Source organism: Belonocnema kinseyi, chromosome 6, assembly GCF_010883055.1.
Source record: "Belonocnema kinseyi isolate 2016_QV_RU_SX_M_011 chromosome 6, B_treatae_v1, whole genome shotgun sequence".
Lineage (NCBI taxonomy): Eukaryota > Metazoa > Arthropoda > Insecta > Hymenoptera > Cynipidae > Belonocnema > Belonocnema kinseyi.
The window spans coordinates 130,748,728-130,758,001 of NC_046662.1; the positions used below are offsets into that span (position 1 = coordinate 130,748,728).

Sequence of the window (9,274 nt, forward strand, 5' to 3'; positions counted from 1 at the left end):
AATTTAATAATGTTTGATAATTATAATATAATTATTATTATAATAATTATAATTATAATAATCAGAGCTTCGGTGGCTCAGTTGGTTAGACACTTGGACTTCACCTCAGAGGTCCGGGGTTCGATCCCTGAGCCGCGGTACCTCTGGAAATTTTTCAATGTACCTTTACCGAGGTTCTGGTGGTTCGGAACCCACCTTAAGCTGTAGGTCCCCCCATCTTGTACTTGACTGCAACCCAGTCCGTCAATGATGGGGTAAAAACCAGGCTTTGTCCAATATGTCTGGGCAGACTGCTCTCATCAGATCACTTGATTGCATTATAAAAATGCGTCCGTGACTGATGATATATACCGGGAGAGCCCCGTGCAAAATGATCAAATAAAAATCCAACTCTAACCAAAAATGCCTTCGACATATTGGGCAGTATAAGCCTGTGACGACATTTCGCAAGAGAAATGTTTTTTTTTTTTTATATAATTAGCTCAGTTGGTTAGACACTCGGACTTCACCTCAGAGGTCCGGGGTTCGATCCCTGAGCCGGTACCTCTAGAAAATTTTCAATGTACCTTTACCGAGGTTCTGGTGGTTCGGAACCCACCTTAAGCTGTACGTCCCCCCATCGTGTACTTGACTGCAACCCAGTCCGTCAATGATGGGGTAAAAACCAGGCTTTGTCCAATATGTCTCGGCAGACTGCTCTCATCAGATCACTTGATTGCATTATAAAAATGCGTCCGTGACTGATGATATATACCGGGATAGCCCCGTGAGAAAATGATCAAATACAAAAAAAATCCAACTCTAACCAAAAATGCCTTCGACATGTTGGGCAGTATAAGCCTGTGACAACATTTCCACACATAAATGTTTTTAATAACACGAGGTGACTGGTTTTTCCTACCGGGTGAGAATCGAGGTATTGACATCTTATTTCTTTACCAGAACCTTCGCGAGCAAATAATTTCAAAAATTCAAATCACAAAAATTTAATATAAAAGATCTCAAGTAAATTGATCTTTTTAGATAGCTTGATGACCGAATTTAATACCTGACCGATAGCAAGCGAATGGCTGCTCCACGATAGATCCTTTGATTGCTTGCGAAGATGGATGATACTGCCAAAAGCATCCAAATCTCGTCCTCGGATATCTTTTTCCTTCAGGTATTCTCCCCACAGGTTGAGTTTTCCTCGATAAAATCACGTGGGCGTCCCCACGGAATCAACGACACAGGAACTGTTAATTAAATCCAATATATATAAGGACACACAGGAATACCACAAACTGTATAGGCAATCTATTACTTTTATGTTGAAGAACAACTATTTAACTTTATACACTCGACCCGGTCGACTTACAAGGTGAGAGTAATTGGGGGATCCTCTTGGTGTCCTGTCGTTTTCTTGCCGTCTTGACCTTTGAAGTTGACGTAAGCTCAGATTTTCCAGGAACGACAATTTATTTTTAAAGTCCCTGTTTTCTTATCGACCCATTACATATATAATAATAATTATTTATAAACGACAATTGCGAAAAAAAATTTTAATCACGTATCTTTGTACAATAGTTATTATTCCTTTTACATATATCAAAGCATACTAAAAAGATTATTGTAATGAAGTATCTGTAGGCAGAAATTCTTTTCTTTCTTTGAAACGTATTCAAGCGTATGGAGATTTTTTAATATGCAATACATGAATAATGATATATACAGAAATACATAGTTATTCGTATGCCACGATTTAAGGTTTCAAGTAATCAGCAAAACGTGTAATTGTATACTTTTGAGCTATAAAGTCAATATGCCCATACGTTTTCAACAGATATTCAGATGAAAATGTAGTAAAATATACTCAATTATTTGATATACTTACATAAACTATCGGCGAAAATTTTTAGTCGAGATGTAGCTAGAATAACAATTTTTTTCGTTTTTTTTGTTGATGATTCTACATCTTTTACCGAAATTTGTTCACTTCAGCGTGACACAGTAGACAAGATCAGAATTATTCTCCTTACCATGTTGAAACTTTTACCGAAATATGTTTAATTTTTAACCATTGCAAGGCTTACCTGCAGCAAAGTCTAACTTTAGTTTTTTCTGTGAAAGTCCCTTAATTTTTATAACATTAATATGAACATTTTTGGCTCGTAATACGGCGAAATTTAATAAAATGATGCGACTAAAAAGCTGCAGTGAAAGGTAAAATGTCAATTTCATGAAAAGACCTTGTGAAAAAACTAGCTTTGTTCCTTTTGTTGTTCTATATCTTTCCAATGTTTTATTTTATTTGTCAGACCGGCTAATTTTCATGAGACACGTATGGCCACCATATTTTAAAGAAATGTCAGATTTTGATATGAATAATTCTGGGTGGGCCATTAAGCAGAGATTTAGGCACTGCTAATGGGGTGTCCAGCTTTAGGGAAAACCGAAAATCGTTGAGGAAATTGAAGGCTGCTGAAATACAGGAATTCTTTTTGACGAAAAAAAGTTACTTTTTTTTAATTCGGCTGGACTAATATGTGTTTTTAAAAAGCTGATAAATGTTGTACTTCAATATTGTAAGCCAGAATAAAGTTAATACGCCATCATTGTAAATTTTCAAACAAAGCTTGTTTTACTTCCAACTTTCATGAATTTTGTAATTTCTAAGAATTTTCAAAGTGTTAATGCCAAATACAACCAATTTTGTTAAAAAATATGAAATCATATGTCTTATTCTAATTTAAATCAAATAGGTTGCAAGTGAAAAAATATTTAACTTTTCAAAACTAAATATTGTTCTAACAAAATCCAACAAAGTAATTTTTTCTTCATTAAAAACAATTCCTATATTCAACAGAAAAATGTTGTAGTCATTTTCACATTTGTATTCTTACTTGATACCTTAAATACAGCACACAAATATATTGCATTATTTACTCCATATAGTACACTCAATTATTTTTTTGTACGTTGTTTGGAAAAATATTTTGAACAACTCAGGGCCTTTTACTGAAAAAAAATCACTATAAACGAAATTTACCAGAATATTTTAATCCTAAGCCAAAGAGATGAATTTTCAACTAAAATGATATATCTTTAAGCAAAGAATATGAATTTTTAAGAAGTAGATCAATTTTCAACCAAGTACTGGAATTTTTATTCAAAAAAGATCCGATTTGTGCTTTAATATGAAATTAAATGTTCCGCCCAAAAAAATGATTTTTGAATCCAAAAAGATGAGTTTTCAATTAAAAAGAATAAATTGTAATCCAATTTGTTACATATTTAACACAATAATTGAACTTTTATCCAAATAATAAAATGTTTGACCATACAAATGAATTTTCAACTACAATGATTTTTAAGAGCTTTGCAACATATCCTAAAAAATTTTGAGAACATACATGCTTTATCGCACTTGAAATTCGTATAAAAAATAACGTGTAACTGAGAATTTTAAATGTGGGCTGGGTATAAGTTATTGCAGGAAACGCTGAAAATTTTCTCCGCAACCTGTTATAGACGAAATTTAGTGGACTGGCCCATGCTTCACTAATTATTATTTACTTAGTTGGCACAATTTTTTTAATTCTGTCCATTGTCGTCATACTCTTGATTAACGTTTTCATCATAATCACTCTCGCTGTCATCCTCGCTCAGTCGAATAATTATGCTCTCAATATCCAGTCTATTATTTGCTGTTTTCTCCATTGTTGTACTGGATTTCTATACAGAGCCGTCACGGGGATAGGGCGACCGGGGCAGGTACCCGTAGCGAAAGCCCTGGGGGGGGGGGGCAGAATGGTCACAACAATCTAAAATTTTTTTAATAATTTTTTTTGTTGATTCTAACGAAATCGACAGAAGGATTTAATGACTGGAAATACTCAAGTCCTACATTGCCAGATCATGAAAATTCTATTGCCACCGTAATAAGTATGTTAAATGGAATTTTCTTGAGAAAAATATTAAAGATAAAATGTTAAATAGTAGTACGATGGTCCTGAGGGCTAAAGCGTAGGCTTTGGACCTACTCCGTCGGGTTTTCTGTTCGTCCCCCATAGGGGACACATTAGAAGCTTCAGTTCCAATTCCAAGATAAAACGTTAAGGGCATGCGATACTTAGTTTATGTGTGTTGCGATTCTTTCCCATAATTATTCTTGACTGCTAACGACAGAATCGGTACGATAGAGACCTACATTATCCGGATGACAGAGCTAAAAAACAATCCTAACCCCAAAATAGTATACATGCATACCATTTTTATTAAACACAATACATTTTTTGTTATTATCCCTGAAAAAAGACTCCGGGGACGTCCGTTGTGATATTTTATAGTATCTCCGAATTCAGTTTAAAAAAATTTAATTCTTGTCGAAAAAAAGCCAGGAAAACTGTAACCGATTGACCACGCGACTAAGTATGACATGCTCTTAATTGATGATTACGTCACCGGTGAATTTGAAGTAGAAAGAAAGAAGTGGCGTGAAGTTTTGAAAGTCATTGTTGACGTTATTTTATTTTCTTCATCGAATAATCTTGCACTTACAGGTTCAACCGAACAAATTGGAAATTCTCATGCAGGTATTTTTTGAATTTAAAATTGAATTTTCTAGTCATGACAATTAAAAAAAATAGTATTATTAGTCACATAAAAGGTTCCTTATCTTATTTTTTGCCGAAAATTCAAAATGAAATCATTGAATTATCAGGGAATAAGGTTTCAAAAGTGATCATTGATAAAATAAAACGTGCTAAATATTGTTCTATTTTATTTTATTGCACACCGGATGTCTCAAAGGAAAGAAAAAATGTCTAAAATTATTCGTTACATTTATGTAAATGAAAACAAAAAAATTACTGTTGAGCAGAGTTTTATTGGTTTTATATAATCTCAAGAAAAAAATCGGATTAGGTCTGGCAACAGCAATTTTGCAAAAAATAGAAAAAGAAAACTGAAACAGTGAGGATGTTAAGGTCAAGGATATGATAATGGGCAGGGTCGTATGCACAGGTCCGGGGGCTCTCGTGGTGGAAGATGTTCCCATACGTAAGCCAAAAAGTTTCGTGACCCTGCCACCACGCGACATGGCGCACTAATCTAGTTTAAAAAATTTGAAAATATATACACGTTTTCTAGCCATAAATTCAAAGTTACACTGACACAGGAATATTGATGCAGTCCACTGTAGATGTGCAATCTGTAGGAAAATGCCGTTTTCGTATTCGTCGCCGAAGTGCGAAGGAAACAGTAATATATTTAAAGGAAAAAAGTTTACGTTCAAAGTGCCCAGTGATCCTATACTCCGAAGAGAATGGGAATGATGTGTGCCCTTTGTTATTGTTTTCCGATCTACAGCACGTGTATGTGAAATGCATTTTTCTGATAAGAATATGATTAGAGAGTTCGTCAAGTATGGCCAAGAAATGGGAATTATATATCGTGCTCCTGTGAAAAATCCGCGTTTAAGAAATATTGCCAAACTGAAATATTCAAAACATTGATTTTATCACATTCAAATTTCAAATGAAACCGCCACTGCTCTATTACTATGCCACCTAGTGGCAATTTTTTTATTCAACCGGAAGCTTCAATAAGAAACATCCCCCTCCACGAGAGTCTCCGGACCTATTTATACGACCGTGATAATGAGTCAAGTATGTCCGAATGGAATCGTTTGATAAAAAAACTGAAATCAACTTTGAAACGTAGATGTGATACGAGGTGGCCTGCTAGATTATTGCAGTTAAGGCCTTGTGCTTGAAGTTTGCGGAAGTTTTCGAAGAACTAAGTAAATATTCATCTGGTCCGTCAGATTCAGGTGCTATGGCAACTACAAAAGGGTTACTAGTTCAAATAAATTTTTAGTTCATTTGTACTCTTCCGATTTGAAACAAAATCCTCCGCAACGTCAATGTAATTAACAATGCGTAACAAAGTATTTGATTCCGAAATTCAGGACACTGAAAAAATAGCAAGGCGTGTAGGTATTGAAGTAAGTTTCCCCGATAAAAGGAATCGTCAAAAAAAGAAAATGGACATCGACGAATCAGAAGATGATAGCGGCAATCTCAATTCGAGATAACAATTTCATTTACAAATTAATAAAGTTCTAAACACATTGATAACACAATTAAATTGATATGATTTTAAATGTGAAATCGAAAGTTTTAAATATTAAACTTCGAAGCTTCATTCCGAGTTCTCTTTTTGCTCTCCTATAGAGGTATTGCAAATGCTTTACGATCCTTATTTAATCAAATCATATCCAAATATTCACATTATACTGCGTATGTGTTTAACTTTGCCAGTTACAGTTGCTTCGATAAAAAGAAGTTTCATAAACTTAACTTAATACAAACCTATTTTAATTCTACTACGGGACAAATGCGATTAACAGTAATGGCAAACATATCAATTGAAAACAAAGTTACAAACGCAATAGATTTTGACGACTTGATAGAGGACTTTGCAGGTGTGAACGCTAGCCGAAAGAAATTGTTACATTAGGTAAGCGAATTATAATTGTTAACACTTACAATTATTTTTTTAAACAAAAAAGTATTTATTTTAACAAAATTTTCATATTTTTTTCTTAGCTAATTCTATTTCTTATATATAATTTTTACTATGTAAATAAAACCCAATTTATGTGGGGGGGGGGGGAGTACATGAAGGGTGAACGAGAGTACTTTTCGCCAGGGCGTCAAATTTTCCCGTAACGGCTCAATCTCTGTAGCCCGGGTCAAGCTTTGTATGGTGTAGTATGATGCTTGATGCAAAACTATCGCAGATTTAGCAGGAAGAACGCCCAAAAATTTTCGAAACCATTGTTCGTAGTGTTGAGCGTTCTTCTCATTATGGTAGTCGCTTGTATCCTTAGCAATGAAGCACTGCATACCTTCCTCTAAAACCGTATTTGTTTCCGATGGGTAAATAATTAGTCTTTTTCCCGTTTCAATTGGTTTTAGAGAAAATGCAATAGTGGATATTTCTACCAAAAGAGATTCTCAATTTAAATAAAAACAGCTGAAGTGAATAAAAAAGGATAATTTTCAACTAAATTCTTAATTCTTAAAAATTCCGAATTCTAAACTAAAACAGATATATTTTCAACAGAAAGGTGACATTTTGAACCAAGAGGGTTAGTTTCACCGAAAAAGACGAATTTTTAATGTAACATCAGAATTTTCAAATAAACATTTAACTTTCCAACTGGGAAAGATAGATTTTCAACAAAAAATGAAATAAAAAACAAAATTGTAATTTGTTATTAACATTGTTTATAACAATAGAAAGTGTTGACTGTTAATGATAATGTACTTTTAGTTATAAATTGTATACAAATTATAATAAGGCATCTTCAGTAGAAAATAAGTATTTAGAACATTTGCGCGCTATAGTGAAGTATTTTGTATAAATTATTCATAAAATATAACTTGTATATTTGATTAAGTATTTATGTTTCTTAAGTATATATGCATATATTTTTATCAATCGCAAGTTTTTAAAAACAATTATCTTTCAGAGGAAAAATCACATTTATGGACTGGCTAATTTTCTCACTATATTTTTTACAATATTGCTGCACGAAAATCAAATTAAATAATGTTTTAAGAAAACCATTGGCTTGGAAAGCTAAGGAAATGAGTGTTTTAACAAAAATTTTCATTGTAAAATGATTCGATGAAACAAATCAATCCTTTCTTCGGCCGTTGATATTTATTGATTTCAAATCGTAGATTTCAAATTATTTATGTCTTACGGTCTAATCGTAAATCGCAAAATAAATATGAGTGAAAAAAATATGTTCTTTGAAACTCAGATATTTATTTAATAGAAAAAACTCCTTTTGAACTTCATGACGTTTCGGTACACATGCGTACCTTTTTCAAAGGTTCTTAACCTAAATAATTATATTAAAGATTAGTAATTTTAGTCTGAACAAACATGATGGATAATTACGTAGATTTAAATACATTGTTACCTGAGTTGATGATGGTTTAAAATAGTCAAACAGATCAAATTTCAGTAAAAAAAACATAACATTTAAGTCAATTGTTAAAAAAAAAATTAATTAAAATTTAGTCATTTTAGAAGTCTCAAAAAATACCGAGACTTCAGTCGATTAAACTACATTTTTTAAAAATATAGTACGAGAAAACAAATTAGCATAGGTTAGGACGGACGAACAGAAATTGACAGTTTCAGAAATACATGAAGAATACGTAATGAACGCTGATATAATAGGCAAGTTTTCATTGAAAACCACTGATGTGGAAGCGCGTAATTGACTTTAAATTTGAAATAAGAAATTTAGAAAATGTGTATATGTACACATACATCCATATGCATACATATATACACACATATAGCATACATGCATATACACATATATACATATAGAGATAATTAATATTAAAAACATTATTTTATGATACTCTGATAAATTTTATTAATATTTAGAATTTCAGTCTATAAATTAACTGAAATCTTTCCGTGTTACCGCATGTGTACCGAATCGTCAGGAAGTTCAAAAGGAGTTTTTTCTATTAAATAAATATCTCAGTTTCGAAGAACATAATTTTTTGACTCATATTTATTTTGCGATTTACGATTGGACCGTAAGACATAAATAATTTGAAATCTATGATTTGAAATCAAAAAATTTTCATTTTCATCAAAACAGAATTTTTAACCAAATAATGGACCTTTTATGCTAAATGGCGAATTTTTCAGAAGACAGTTGAATTTTCAACGAAGTAGTTCATTTTCAACCAAGACAGATAAATTTTCAATCAAGAAAAATGAACTTTGTAATACAAAAGAACGAATTTGCTTTCTAAAAAAGACAAATGTTCAGCAAAACAGTCAAAGTTTTGACATAAAATTGGACTTTTAAAAAAATAGTTGAATTTTCACAAAATAAGTCATATTCGAGCAAAAAGAATAAACTTCAACGAAAAGCAGTTACATTTTCACAAAAATAGTTCAATTTTTTAAGCCAGAAAGACGAGTTTTTAGAAGATATTTAAACTTTACACGGGTAAAGGTGAATTTTAATCCAAAGGACCAATTTTCTATCCAAAACAGTTCATATGGAAAAATATTTGTACTCCACTATATATAATGCTACAGTCTTGGTAACAGATTTACAGTCTATCAAGTTAAAGCGTGGGTAGCTTTACTCGCAGTCGGTAAGGTGTATCGACATGATTTTGGTGTCAAAATATTAAAAAGAGCTCCCTCTTTCATGCTTTTTGATTTAACATTCAGTTTGCTT

General features: G+C 32.4%; 1 protein-coding gene across 1 annotated transcript in view; it reads left to right on the forward strand.

Moving 5' to 3' along the window:
• The window catches only part of LOC117175598, a 250,587-nt gene that overhangs the window by 163,749 nt on the left and 77,564 nt on the right, over nucleotides 1-9,274 (forward strand). The gene's annotated exons all lie outside the window — the stretch shown is intronic.